This window comes from Pteropus alecto, unplaced genomic scaffold (assembly GCF_000325575.1).
Source record: "Pteropus alecto unplaced genomic scaffold, ASM32557v1 scaffold86, whole genome shotgun sequence".
Taxonomy (NCBI): domain Eukaryota; kingdom Metazoa; phylum Chordata; class Mammalia; order Chiroptera; family Pteropodidae; genus Pteropus; species Pteropus alecto.
The window spans coordinates 34,953,032-34,967,534 of record NW_006442109.1 but is presented as its reverse complement, the minus strand read 5'-3'; the positions used below and the strand labels follow the sequence as shown (position 1 = coordinate 34,967,534).

General features: G+C 34.4%; 1 long non-coding RNA gene and 1 pseudogene across 1 annotated transcript; one reads left to right on the top strand and one right to left on the bottom strand.

The window, feature by feature from the left end:
• Positions 1-3,899: 3,899 nt before the first annotated feature.
• Positions 3,900-9,057, top strand: LOC112469524. Its single transcript, XR_003042644.1, has 3 exons — positions 3,900-5,201; positions 6,717-6,835; positions 8,908-9,057. It is a non-coding gene; the product is annotated as an uncharacterized LOC112469524 (long non-coding RNA).
• Positions 9,058-9,468: 411 nt separating this feature from the next.
• Positions 9,469-9,587, bottom strand: LOC112469774 (annotated as a pseudogene).
• Between the last annotated feature and the right edge of the window lie 4,916 nt (positions 9,588-14,503).

Genomic DNA, 14,503 nt, shown 5'->3' with positions numbered 1-14,503 from the left:
TGAGACTTTCAAAAACGTCCTTTACAAAATTGAAAAAATCATCTTTTATTCTTTGTTTGCTCAGATTTTTATCATATAGTTGCTAAATTTGTTAATTTTTTTTCTTGCATCTATGGAGATGATTATATGATTTTTCTTTTTTGGTTTGTTAATGTAATGAATTACAACAGATTCATCTCTAAATGTTAAGGCAATCTTTCATTCCTTGAGTATAACCCACTTGGCTAAGATTGAAGCTCTCAAGATATACTATCCTTTTAAAAATATTATTGGATTCAATTTGCTAAAATCTAGTTTATACACTTTGCATGTATGTCATGTACAATACTGGCTAGCTTATAGTTTTATTTTCTTGTAATGTCTTTGTTTGGCTTTCATGTCAGACTAATGCTGGCCTCAGAATAAATTGGAAAATATTCTCTCCTCTTCAATTTTTTGAATGGTTTCATATAGAATCAATACTATTATTTTATCAATAAAGCCATCTGGAACTGATGTTTTCTTTGTGGGAAGATTTTATGTAAATTCAATTCAATTAATAAATAGTGTTATTTGGATTATTTCTTTTAAAATGAGTTTTAGTAATATGTAGTAAGGACTCTGTCCATTTCTTCTAAGTTGAATTTATTGGCGAATTTTTATTCATAATATTCTTTTATTTTCCTTTGAATATCTATAGAACCTGTAAAGATGTAACTCTCTTATATCTGATTTTGGTCAGTTGTTTGTACTCTCTTTTTTCCTAATCACTCTGCCTATAGGTTTATCAATTTGATTTCTCTTCTCAAAGAGCCAGCTTTTGAGTCCACCGATTGTCTTTGTTTTCTGTTGTTTTTTATTTCATTGATTTCCACTCTGATCACTATTATTTGTTTTTTGTTTGTTTTTTGCTTACTTTTGGTTATATTTGCTCTTATGTTTTTAGTTTAAGATGGAAGCTGAGGTCATCATTAGGGAACTTTCTTCTTGAAAAGAAATGTATAGTGCTATAAATTTCCATCTCAGTTTACTTGCAGTGGCATTCCATAAATTTCGATATGTTGTAGTTTTATTTTCATCCAGTTCAAATTAACTTCTAATTTCTCCTTTGATTTCTAATTGACCCATGGATAACTTATAAGTGTGTTTGTTTTCAGATATTTTTATATTTTTCAGATATATTCAGTTATTAATTTATAATTTAACTTCAATATGGTCAGAGAGCATATTTTGAATAACTTGACTTCTTTTAAATTCATAAGACTTCTTTTATGGCCCCAAATATGGTCTATTTTGGTAAATATTCCATGCACACTTGAAAAGAATATATATTTTGCTGTTGGAGAGTAGAATGTTTTATAAATGTTAGGTTAAGTTGATTGATGTGTTGCTTAAATCTTACATCCTTGCTGATTGTCCACTTGTTGTATCAAATATTGACAAGGGTGAGGAATAGAGTGAAGATATATAATGAAGTCACTATTATCAAGCTGCTAAATTACTATCAAGTAGTTTGAGGCATGAGGAAACAGATCTATTGTTGTTTTAACTAGCCTGGAAACCTTAACTCTTTTAACTTTCTGGTCCTGCATCAATGTCTGCATACACATCAACCCCCGACATAACCCTCTGATTATTATCTCAAAAACTAAGAAAAGAATATTCACATATTCAGATCACCTGATATCCAGTACCTAGACCACCAGTCATCTAAAATATTAGCATCTCAGACCAATCTCAAGAAAAGCTAAAACCAACTCTTAGCTTTTCTTTCTTCTTTGGAACATTCTGGATATTGCCTAGTTGTGATTATGGTTTGCAAACCCTAAAACACTTGAATAAATCATTATCATGTATTTCTAGACAAAGCCTCCTGATTCATTTACACTCAGTCAACAGGGGGTATGAGATCTCAAACTACAATTGTGGGTTTATATGTTTGTTTCACAGCTCACTTATTAGATACATAAATATATAGGATTGTATATCCTCTTGATGAAATCTTTTTTACCTCATAATATTCTTCCGAAAGCCACTTTATCTGAAATTAACATACCTTTTCAAGCTTTCTTTTGACTCATTTAAGCATGGTATTTTTTTGTTTCACTTTTAACTTATTTTTTATATTTAAAATTCACTTCTTGTCAGCAACATATAGCTGTTTCTGGTTTTTGTTATTATTCAATCATATAATCTATACTTTTAAATCAAGATATTTGGTCCATTTACATTTAATATAATGATGTTTGATTGTCTATCATCTTCATCTTGCTATTTCTGTTCTCTTTGTCTCATTGTGTCTCCCTCTCTTTTTTATTATATTTTTTTGTTTTCACTTGGATTGAGTTTTTTATGATTTGTGTTTATTTCCTTTGTTGGCTTGTTGGTTATAACATTTTTTATTTTGGTTTGTTTAGCATTTATGATATGTATCTCTAACTTTGGTTGCTTTAGCATTTGTAATACATCCTTTATGTTAATGTCATACACTTTATACGTTATAAACAATACATTGTTGTTAAGTAGTCAATTATCTTTTGATTTAAATTATAAGAAAAATACTCTCATTTACTAATGTTTTTACCATTTCTGGTGTTCTTTCAAAAAAAATTTACATCTTCCTTCTCCAAATTCATGGTGTAAAAACGCCTGATCAATCCCAGGACAGCAAACATGTTTGCCTTCTCCACTAGCCCTGCTGCTTGTGGTTTAGAATGCATACTCCAGTACCTGGTCCTTTTTATGGCTACCATATGGTTCAATAAACCCTTTCTTTCAAAAAAACTTTCAGCCTTGAAGGTTTTTGATAGTCTCATAATTGTTAAATACATTTTTCTGTTTATGTTTTAACATTGCATTCTTTAAAAACTGGAATACTCCATAGTTCATAGTAAAATTTGTTGATATCCTTTATGGTTTCTGCTTTTCGTTTCATACTGTCTCAAACTGTTTGTTAAATCTTTAAGCAATTGCTATTTTACTTTTTAAATTTAGATACTGAATTCAGGTACCATTTATTTATTATAACATGTGAAATGACTACATAATCCACCTTATTTTCTCAACATCTTAATACTATATACTATCTCCATCGTTTGAAATGACAATTTTAACATTCTCATGTATATTTGGATCTGTGCCTGCTCTTTTTTGAAGCCAGCACCACACTTTTAAATTATGTTTATAATAATACACATTTCCAAAAGAAAATTCCTACTTATTCTCCAATGTTATATATATTTCAAAATTATTTATCAAGTAAACAAAACCAAACTGTCCATCAAAATTTTTTATTGTGTTTTGGAATGAAATTGGGTTAAGTTCTAAAGATTAGTTGTAAGGATAAATACAAATATAAAACAATATTTTCCTTGGTGAAAAAAGGGAAAAAGACCTTTGCTCCCCTCTTTTCATTAAATATTTCCTAGAGAAAATTATAAATCTTTTCTGTCCTTTTGATATGTATGTAAATCTTTTTAAAAAGTAAATAAGCCTGTTTTTATTTTTACAATCCAGGAAACCTCTTTCTTAAAGGCCTTGGAGCCATGTCTTTAAAATGTAACTAACACATAACCACTATAATTACCAGGTGAATTTAGGATGAACTCCGCCTTGGCAAATGGGTTGTCAAGTCCTCTTGAACGGGTTATATATACCTGGTTCTATAAAGGTGTGATATTTCTGTCATTGCAAACGCATTAGCAGATCACCTGGGATGCCTACGGCAGTCTAGTTTAATAGACTGTTTCTTCTTTTCTCTGTGGAGAGGATTTTCTGGATTGGCAAGAGACATTTTTAATTATATCCCCAACACCCCTTATCCAGGAAACTGGTGTGTGTGTGTGTGTGTGTGTGTGCGCGCGCGTACAAATACATATATACACACATACTCAAATTTTATCTGTATATATTATGGCTTCTATGTTTTAAAATTGACTATGGAAATGTTAATATTTTTGTAATTAGTTTGAATGAAAACTTTCTATTGTTGGCAAAAGAATATACTGATGTCATAAAGTTATTACTGACCAGGAAATCAGCATATATTCAGTATATATTCTGTAGTGAAATTATAGTCAAACTATTTTATACTATTAGGATAAGACGAGTAAAAATCTCAGAAGAGTGCACCTAATATTAAGCGTTTGTTGTTTTTTTTTTTTTTTCTCTTGGGAAGTGGTACCTGTGACGCTCAAGTTGTTTTAGCTTATATATATTTTCTCTTTATTATGTTTCACATACATTTGCATAATTTTGAAAGCTAGCATTCCTAAGACAGCTGTAACAGTATTATTTTTTGAATGTACTTAGTTTCAAGTACTTTCTTTAACTTACTCATCAATATTCATCGCACCACCCCACAGTAGTTATCTGTTTTCAAGCCCCGATTGTGGGTGACCAGTTCCAATCAGCTATAAGAATGAGTAACGAAAGAAAAGACCAAGCCTTCTAGAAATCCCAGCGGCAAACACTCAAGAATCTCGTGACGTCATCCGAAACTGAGTCGCAGCCGAGGCTTCGGGGAAGCGTAGTTCCAGAGTGGGGCGTAGGGAGCCATCTGCGCATAAACAATTCCGATTCCTTTCGGTAGTCGCCATTTTCTATTTTGCACCCCAGCGCTCAGAGGACTCCGGACCCTCCTGCCCGGCGCGGTGCCGCACAGGGCGGGGCCTGGAATCCGCGCGGGCCGGGCGCCAAGGCGGAGCTCCTGATAGTGTGTGGAAGGTCGCTCTTGGGGCGCGAGGCCGGGGCGGGGTGATGGTGGCGGGAAGCCGGGTCTCTGCGGCTGCGCTGTGTCGGAGATCCTGGAAACTGACGCCCACCTCTGAACGCGGGACTGGCCTCCGAGGGGCACTAGGGAGAGACCTGGGAAGGGGCTGGCTGGCAGGCCGGTTGTCCGCGCTCCCGTTCCTCTCCAGACCCTTGTTTCTTGACCTGCATGAGAGGCGGTCGGGAGAGGCCTGGGGCAGCGTGCTGAGGGAATGGAGGTTTGTGACGTGGATCTGACACCCGTCACGTTCTGGCTAGCGCGTTAGCGGTCCTAGCTGCTGGAGAAAGGGCGTTGTTGAAGTTCTAGGGACTTGGGCTCAAGTCCAACGCCTGCCAGTAAATGGGCAGGTTAATCCGGTACGATTCAGATACTCTTCTGTAAATTGACAACTAACCTTTCGAGTTGTTTTCTGTATTAAATAGGATAGCATATTTCATGTGTGATAATAAAGGTGAGCTGCTTTTGTTATTCCAAGGTATACTGTTCTTTCATTATTGGCTCATTTAATCATTTTATTCATCATAACCATCCTTTGAATCAATATTAACCACTTCTATTTAAATAAATACAAATACTAAAGGTTCAGAGAGAGAAACTTTTGTTTTTTTTAACCTAGCATTAGTAAATGGGCTTTAAATTCTCACTTGTTTTATTCTGTAGTTTCTGCTGCTGCTTACACTAAAATTTACAATCTTCGGTTGAACGTAATTGTCCCTAAGCATCATCAGAACATAATTGTAGAGTGTACTGATTAGGTCTACCTCATACTACCATGCAGTGTTCTATTTCCAAAAATTCGTGAGGCTTCCTCTTGTGTCAAAAGGTTATAATTAAGGCCCTTCCTGCATTCTCTAACTAGTCTCTTTTCAGAGGACTGTTAAACAAGTAATTTGTAACTGTAAATTAAGCCCTCAATTTTAAGTTTTACTGGAGGAGGTAGGAATTCTATCCAAGCAAGAGGGGAGATCAGACATTTTTAAAAAATGAAAACTATTTTATCCATGCTTCATGTGAAAGTAATATGATGCCTCTGATTGGTGGTGTATCTGGGCCTTTTAGGCATTTTGTAAGCAGCAGGCTAACTGGAAGTGATTTCTGCCGCCTGTAATGTAGAAGGTATCTCAGCATTATGGCATCTTTTTGTTACCTATACCAAGTACCTCTTTGGGGATTATGGTACTACGTTGTTATTTCAGAAATTAGATTTGTGTCACTGTTAGAGAAGATTAGATGGCTATGTCAGAATTCATCAAAGCTTAATTAAATTTTACTCTAGGCCCAACCCAAGTTTGGAGGGAACAGTGAATTCCATGGTACTGTCTGGATTTGTGGCACTGGTTGAAGACTTATAGAATCAGAATGGTATTTGAAGAGTTGTTCAAAATTATGTGATTCTTCCTCGTGTTAAAGATAATAGCATTGAAACTATGACAGTCACTAGATTTGGTAATAGTAGAGCCTAGCATAGAACAGAATACTCCAGGCCCACTATATCATATTTAAGTCAAAACAAGGTTCTTGGAGAAGTGATTTTCGAGTAACTGCAATTGAAGGAAAAAACATTTTTGAGAGCTTTGGAGAATTTCTGACCTTCTGGGATTTATAATAGTAATAGGAAAAATTGTTATGACCTACAACAAAGCACTTTCCATGTCAATAAATACTCTCATCATTTGTAATGCCAGCATAGGATTGCATACTTTGGACATATATATTATATACCTTACTTAACTAATCTATTATTGGATATTAAAGCTTTCAGTTCTTTTGTGTTATTTAGTAAATAGACACATAATTTTCAAAACAAGCAATAGAAAAAGTCCCAAGGTCACGATTATATCAGAGTCACCAATGGACAGGTGGTACTCCTTTATCATGGTCCGTTCTATTCCTTCTCATGGCTCAAAGGGATGTTTTTCCCAGGGATATACCTTTCACTAAAATGTTGTATGAAAATTTCTCATAGGTGATTCCTGGAACTGCAAGATAAGGAAGGTCTAATGATTTCTGTCTTTCAACTTTCCCTCTTCTGACTCCATAGTTTCTGTCCTTTCCCAAGAGCAGCAGAAAATGAACAAATTCCAGGTGAGTCATTCATTTAGCCCTTATTTTGTTTCACTCTGTATATGTTCAATGAGTTTTATGAAAGAGAGCCCATATATTAAATTTAAAAAGGAAATAGTTGACTGGCACAAAATACTGTTTGACCCCTGGGAGCCCCAAGACCTTTCAAGGGGTCTGTGAGGTCAAAATGTAATATTAAGATGCAAATTGCATTTTACACCATTGACATTTGCACTAGTGGTATGAAAGCAATGGTGAACAGATTGCTTGCTACCTGTTTGGCATGAATCAAGACTGACACCAGTGACACTGCATTCCTCTGTAATGGACTTATAGTAAAAAGTTGCCACCCTTTCATCCTTGATGAAACAGTAAAAATTATTAATTTTATTAAATCCTGACCCTTGACTACACATCTTTTTAATATTTCATGTGACAAAATGGGAAGTTCACACAAAGTACTTTTGCTGTACACTGAAGTATAATGGTTGGTCATCTTGAGGAAAAGCACTTGTGATTATCTGTGAGCTCATCTAGCCACTTTTTTCATAGAATACAATTTTTACTTGAAAGAGCAGCTAGCAGACAAACTGGTTATTCAGACTTGGGTATTTAATAAACATTTTCTCAAAAATGAGTGAAATGAACCTGTCATTTCAAGGAAAATAACTGTCACTGTTGCCAGTGTTAAAATTTAAGTTTTAAGTGAAAATTAGAATTTTAGGAAACTTGAATCCTCTATTATGAACTTGACAACTTCTAATACTTAAAGACTTTTTCTGATAAGATTGGTGAGGATACAAACAAATGTGATTTTTTTAAATGTATTATGTAATAAAATGTGTAAACATTTGAGTAATATTTCCAGTATATGAGCTCAGAGTTAAACTCAAGCAGTTTAAGAGGACAGTGATACAGTGAAGTGAGGAACAGAATAAGTTGATTAGGGAATGCCAACTCTGAAAGATAATATTCGAGGAAAGTCCTGGATTAAATTAAACAGAGAGCCAAGTAGAAAAATGGCAGAAAATGTAGATAGGAGGAACAAAAAATATAAACACTCTAAGGCATGTTCCAGAAACTGTACTCAGGACATCAAAGCTAGAGAGAAGTGACCTAGGGGGAGAAAGGTAAGAAGTAAGATCTAAAAGGTATAATCAAAGAGGTAAAAGGAACAGAGATATATAGGACCTTGTAGGTTGTAGAGAACATTGAATTTTGATTTTATGTATTGATTCATTAAAAAATTTAACAATCATACTTTATATAATCAAAGGAATGTACATAATGCATATGTATAATTTAGGGAATATTGATTAAGTAAATAGCAGTGTATCCCCTATCTGGCTTAAGAAATATAATTTACTAGTACCTTTGAAGCCCTCATATGCCCCTCCTTAATCTTATTACACTATTGCCCAGAGAATACTAATTCTGAATTCTGTCATCACCACATCCCACTTTTTAAATTTAATTTTAAAGCTAAACATCTTATTTGGCAATTAATTAAATGCCCAGCCCTTTAATAAGCACTTGATATAGTGTTTTACATAATTGTCACAGCCAGTTTTTGAAGTATTATTATCACCATATCATAAATTTTCAGAGTGGACATTCTGCTATTAATTAAAAATCATAGTTTTGGGGCATGTTGGTGAAGAGAAAAGAGACACTAGAGGGAAGGAGAAATGAAGTAGGATGAAGTGCAAAATTTAACCTATTCTACTTCAGTCAATCTTGAACATATATCTTTTATGTGAAATTCTTCTTATCCAGAATTCATTCAGGGGTGGCAGATGACATTTTCCCTCTACCTTATGCTCTATAACTAATTGCTGGATAGTCAGTCTGGAACAGCAGAAATGAGTAGTGAGCCTGTTTGTTTTTGAAATAATTTTCCAAGGTCCCGACTCTTGGAAAAGTTTACTTTATGCAGGTACTGGAATCTTTTGTTTGTTCATAGACATTTTTGCCAGATTATGTTATCTCTTTATTATTTCTTCTTGATCTTTAAAATCCTATTGGCATAAATTTCCTGTTTAAAAATATCCTTTATAGTTACTATTTTTATTCTGTGTGCTTGTTTGTTTTAGTGTGGGTCTGCTGGTAGAAAATTCAGTTTATCTGAAATATTCATGAAGAACTTTTTCACAGTGTATAGAAATCTTGGTTGACAGTTCTTTTAAAACATTGAAAAGTATTCATTGCCTTCTGCTGATGCTATTAAAAACTCACCTGTTGATTTCAGACGTCAAGGTAAATTTTCTGTTTTGTGCTAGCTGCTTTTAAAATAGCTTTTACTCTAGTACATTTATGTATGAATTTCTCTATATACTAATGAGATTTCTTGTATTTCCTTTGGGTTGAGTATTTGAGTGTTTTGAGTATTACATTGTATCTTCTTTATTGACTTTTGAACTCTATTTTTTTTTGTTATTTTGTTTATTGCTTAGTTTGGAGATTATGGTATGCACCATTAACTTATCACAGTATCTACAAATATTATTATTTGTCATGAATGGTGTACTAAACTTTCATCAGTATTATTCTGTTTACACTGTTCCTACCCTCATGGTCCTTGTCTTACGTCTCACTTCTGTATATATTTTTAACCCCATATACTTGTTATTTTTATTTTTATTTTTATTTTTTTATGCCTACAGCACCTGGTCTTCTTAGGTGGTCTCCCATCCTAGTAATAACCAGGCCCGACTCTGCTTAGTTTCTGAGTTCAGACAGGATCGGGCTTGTTCAGGGTACCATAGCCGTAGACTGTTTTATTTATTTTGTTTTATTAAGTTTATTGGGGTAAAATTGGTTAATACAATTATATAATTTTCAGGTGTACATTATCATTTGACATCTGTATATTCTATTCTGTGTTTACCACCCAAAGTCCAGTTTCCTTCAGCTACCGTATATTTGATCCCCTTTACCCACTTCACCCTCCCCTTAAACCCTATATTTGACCCCCTTTACCCCACTCTTCCCCTACACCACTAGTAACCACTAATCTATAGTCCTCTGGTAACCACTAGCCTATAGTCCACATCCATCAGTCTCTGTTTGTGCTGCTCATTTGTTGCTTTTAGGTTTGTATCTCACATATAAGTGATATCATGTGATATTCAACTTTTTCTGTCTAGCTTGTTTCGCTTAGCATGATTATGTTGAGGTCCATCCATGTTGTCGCAAAAGGCAGTATTTCATCTCTTCTTATGGCTGAGTAATATTCCATTGTATATATGTACCATAGCTTCTTTAGCCAATCATCTATCGTAGGACACTTCGGTTGCTTCCATGTCCTGGCCACTGTGAATAATGCTGCTATAAACATTAGTGTGCAAATAACTTTTTGGATATCGGTTTTCAAGTCTTTGGGGTAAATACCCAGTAAGGGATTGCTAGATCATATGGTATATCAATTGTCAGTTTTTTGAGGAACCTCCATACTGTTTTCCATAGTGGCTGTACCAATTTGCAGTCCCACCAGCAGTGTATGAGGGTTTCTTTTTCTGTGCATCCTCTCCAACATTTGTTATTACTTGTCCTGTTGATTATAGCTATTCTAACAGGTGTGAGATGGTACCTCATTGTGGTTTTGATTTGCATTTCCCTAATAGCTAGCGATGTTGAGCATCTTTTGGTTTCTCCTCTAGGGAGAAGTGTCTTTTCAGGTCCTCTGCCCATTTTTTGATTGGATCATTTGTTGTTGTTGTAGTTATTGAATTGTATGAGTTCTTTGTATATTTTGAATATCGGGCTCTTATCGGAGGCGTTGCTTGCAAATATATTTTCCCATTTGGATGGTTCTCTCTTTATCTTGTTGACGATTTCTTTTGCTGAGCAGAGCTTTTAAGTTTGATGTGAGCAGAGCTTTTAAGTTTGATGTAGTCTCATTCATTTATTTTAGCTCTTACGTCCCTTGCTTTTGAGGTCAAATTCATAAAATCCTCTTTAAGTCCAAGGTCCTTGAGTTTCGTTTCTATGTTTGCTACTATGCATCTTATTGTTTCAGGTCTTATATTTAGGTCTTTAATCCATTTTTAGTTAATTTCGGTGTGTGGTGATAGACAACAGTCTAGTTTCATTCTTTTGCAGGTGGCCTTCTAGTTTTCTCAGCACCATATATTGAAGAGGCTTTCCTTTCTCAACTATATGTAATTCTGTGCCACTGGTTCGTGTGTCTGTTTTCCTGCCAATATTATGGTGTTTTGATTACTGTCGCTTTGTAGTATAATTTGAAGTCAGGCAGCGTGATGTCTCCAGCCTCGTTCTTTTTTCTCAGGATGGCTTTGGCAATTTGGGGTTTTTTGTGCTTGTATACAAATCTGATGATTTTTTGTTCTGTTTCTTTAAAAAAATGCCAATGAGATTTTGATGGAGATTGTATTAAATCTGTATAATGCTTCAGGTAATATGGTCATTTTAACTATATTGATTCTTCCAATCCAAGAACACGGAATATCTTTCCATTTCTTTGTATCTTCTTTGATTTCTTTTAATAGGGTCTTATAGTTTTCGTTATATAGGTCCTTCACTTGTTTCATTAAATTTATTCCTAGGTATTTTATTCTTTTTGTTGCAATTGCAAAAAGATTTATTTTTTCCACTTCTTTTTCTGGCACTTCATTATTAGAGTATAGGAATGCTGTGGATTTTTGAACGTTGATTTTGTATCCAGAGACTTTACTGTATTTTCTTATTGTTTCTAGTAGTGTTCTTATGAAGTCTTTAGGGTTTTCTATATAGAGAATCATGGCATCCACAAATATTGACTTCTTCGTTTCCTATGTGGATGCCTTTTATATCTTTCTCTTGTCTGATTGCACTCTCTAGGAGCTCCAGCATTATATTGAATAACAGTGGCGATAGTTCCTGATCTTAGAGGGAAGGTTTTTAGTTTTCAGTTTTTCACTATTAAGTATAAGATTGGCTGAGGGTTTGTCATAGTTGGCCTTTATTATGTTAGGGTACTTTCCTTCTATACCGATTTTCTTAAGTGTTTCGATCATAAATGGATGCTATATCTTGTCGAAGGCTGTTCTGCATCTATTGATATGATCATATGATTATTATTTTTTAATTTGTTTATGCAGTATATCACATTAATCGATTTGCATATGTTGAACCATACCTGTGCCCTTGGGATGAGGCCTAATTGATCACGGTGTATAATTTTTTTAATATATTGCTGTATCAATACGCTAGTATCTTATTTAGGGTTTTTGCATCTGTGTTCATGAGCGAATTGGTCTGTAGTTTTCTTTTTTTGTATTATCTTTACTAGGTTTTGATATCAGAGTAATAGTGGCCTCATAAAATGTATTGGGAAGTATTGCCTCCTCTTCGAGTTTTTGGAAGAATTTGAGGAGAATAGGTATTAAATCTTCTTTGAATGTTTGGTACAATTCACTGGTGAAACCATCTGGTCCTGGACTTTTACTTTTACTTTTTGGTAAGTTTTTGATGATTGTTTCAAGGGGAGAGATTGAGGACGTTTCTCACTCTGCCATGTTTCCAAAGATTGAGCTCATTATTTTTGTTTTAAACAGTTATTAACCTTTTAAGGAAATTTAAGTATATGTGTATATGCGTGTGTAAATAAAGTAGGCTTTTATGTTTACATACGTACCTATGCTTTGTACGTTCTTTATTCCTTCCTACAGGTCTGGGATTTTCTCTGATTTCTTTTCCGTTTAGTCTCAGCAACACATTTCTTCATCTTATATAGCTCAGGACTGAGGGCGACAGATTCACTTGGCTTGTCTTTCTTAAATTGTCTTTATTTCATCTTGATTTTTGAAGGATATTTGGCTGGTTAGAAAACTCTACCAAGAGTTTTCTTCGTTTCGGCGTTTTTAGGGTATCTCTGGCTTCTGTAAGTTTCTAATGAGAAGCCGATATTCATTTTATTGTTAATCGCCATCATCTGATATAATATGCCTTTTTCCTCTGGTTGTGCGTAAGATTTTCATTTTTCCTTTAGTTTTCCACAGTTAGACTGTGATGTGCATGTAAATGCTTTGTTTTGCATTTATGCCTCTTGAAGAATGATAAAGATTTATGGGTTGTCACCTTTTATAATTTTGGAAACATTTTGGAGACTCTTCAAATATTTTCTTTGCCCCATTCTCTTTTTTCTTTCTAAAGTTCCAATTACACAGATATTGGATGATATACATATTGTACATATGTATGCTCTATTTAGTTTTTGGAGAGTTTGTTGTTGTTCTTCAGTTTGGAAATTTCTATTGAACTTTTTTCAACTTCATGGCTTCCTTCTCTGTCAATTCTCTTCATGAGCCCATAAAATCCACTTCTGCTATTTTATCTTTTAATTCTAAAAATTCTTGTCATTTATTTTATCTATTTTTTTTCACTAGGTCATTTAACATTTTTATTGTAGTTACTTTAAAGTCCTTATCTGCTAATCGAATACTGAGATTATCTGTGGGTCAGCTTCAATAGGCTTCTTTTTTCAGTGAGTCAAAATTTTCCGCTTTTTTGCATGTCTCTTAATTTTTCACTATGTGCTAGACAATATATGTAAAAGTATAGTAGAAATTGAAGTAAATAATATCTCCAGAAAAAGGCACATTTCTTCCTTTTTCTGGTTGCTAATGTGTAGTTCAGCTGGCCCTAGGCTTTAGTGAGATTCAGTTCACCACTAGCTCCAAATGATTTGAGGGCAGGATGCTGACTTTCTCTTCAGCAGTGTTTGGGATCTGAGCACCATCAAGGCTCCACTGATGTGATTTGCAGCCTACCCACCAACTTTTCTTTGAGATTTCTGCCCTACAGAGTTTTCATCATCTGAGATATCTCTTCGTGCCCTGGTTCTCTGCTCCAGGCCTAGGGAGAGTTGTTCCTATGCACTAGTAAAGACCTATGAGGGGAAAAAAAATGGGTGTTTATATTTCAGAGCATCTGTATCTGTAATAGAGCTTCCTATTTAGTTCCAGAAACTGCGCCTCCAGCTTATAATAAACTGACTACTTTGAGACACTTGATGGGAAATAAAAAATGTCTTGCAGATACTAGGCTTCTTTTGGGAGGATGTCTTGAATATGAAACCCCCACTCAGTCACTAGATAGAATCAAAGGCAAGTTGGTGTTGACTTACTTTATGGTTGGGGTTCTTAGGGATTCTGATACATCACACAAGCCCACAAACAAATATTAAAAGTTTGTAAAAAGTTGAACTGGTTCCCTCTCTCCCCTACTTACCTCCAGGAATGAAAGTAGTTGTGATTTTCTCTTCTCATCTGAAGTATTTATCTATTCTGAAATTTTTTCCCTTTATTAATCTTTGGATTCTCAGATCACTGATAGATCTTATAGAACTTATAATTTTCTAGGTTAGTGGCTTGTTGTCATTGTTAGGGTGAGATCAACTTCTCTTTTACCTCTCTACATTCTATTCAGAATTAGTTTTTTATTTTTATCTTATTCTAGAGATGCTAGCTCTAAGGTGCTTTTTGCTCTGTATTTTTTCCCAGGCTCTGAAATTTTTAAATGTCCTAGAAATTCTAAGCAGCGGTATAGGACTTATTCCAATGAGTCTCTCTTTTTTCTAGGACTTTGATCTCTCAAATTCTGCTACCTATGTTAATATTTGATACTTTTGTACATCTATTTTTAGTGTGTTTGGGGAGTTTTGGATTTTTGCTTTTTCAATTTTTTAAT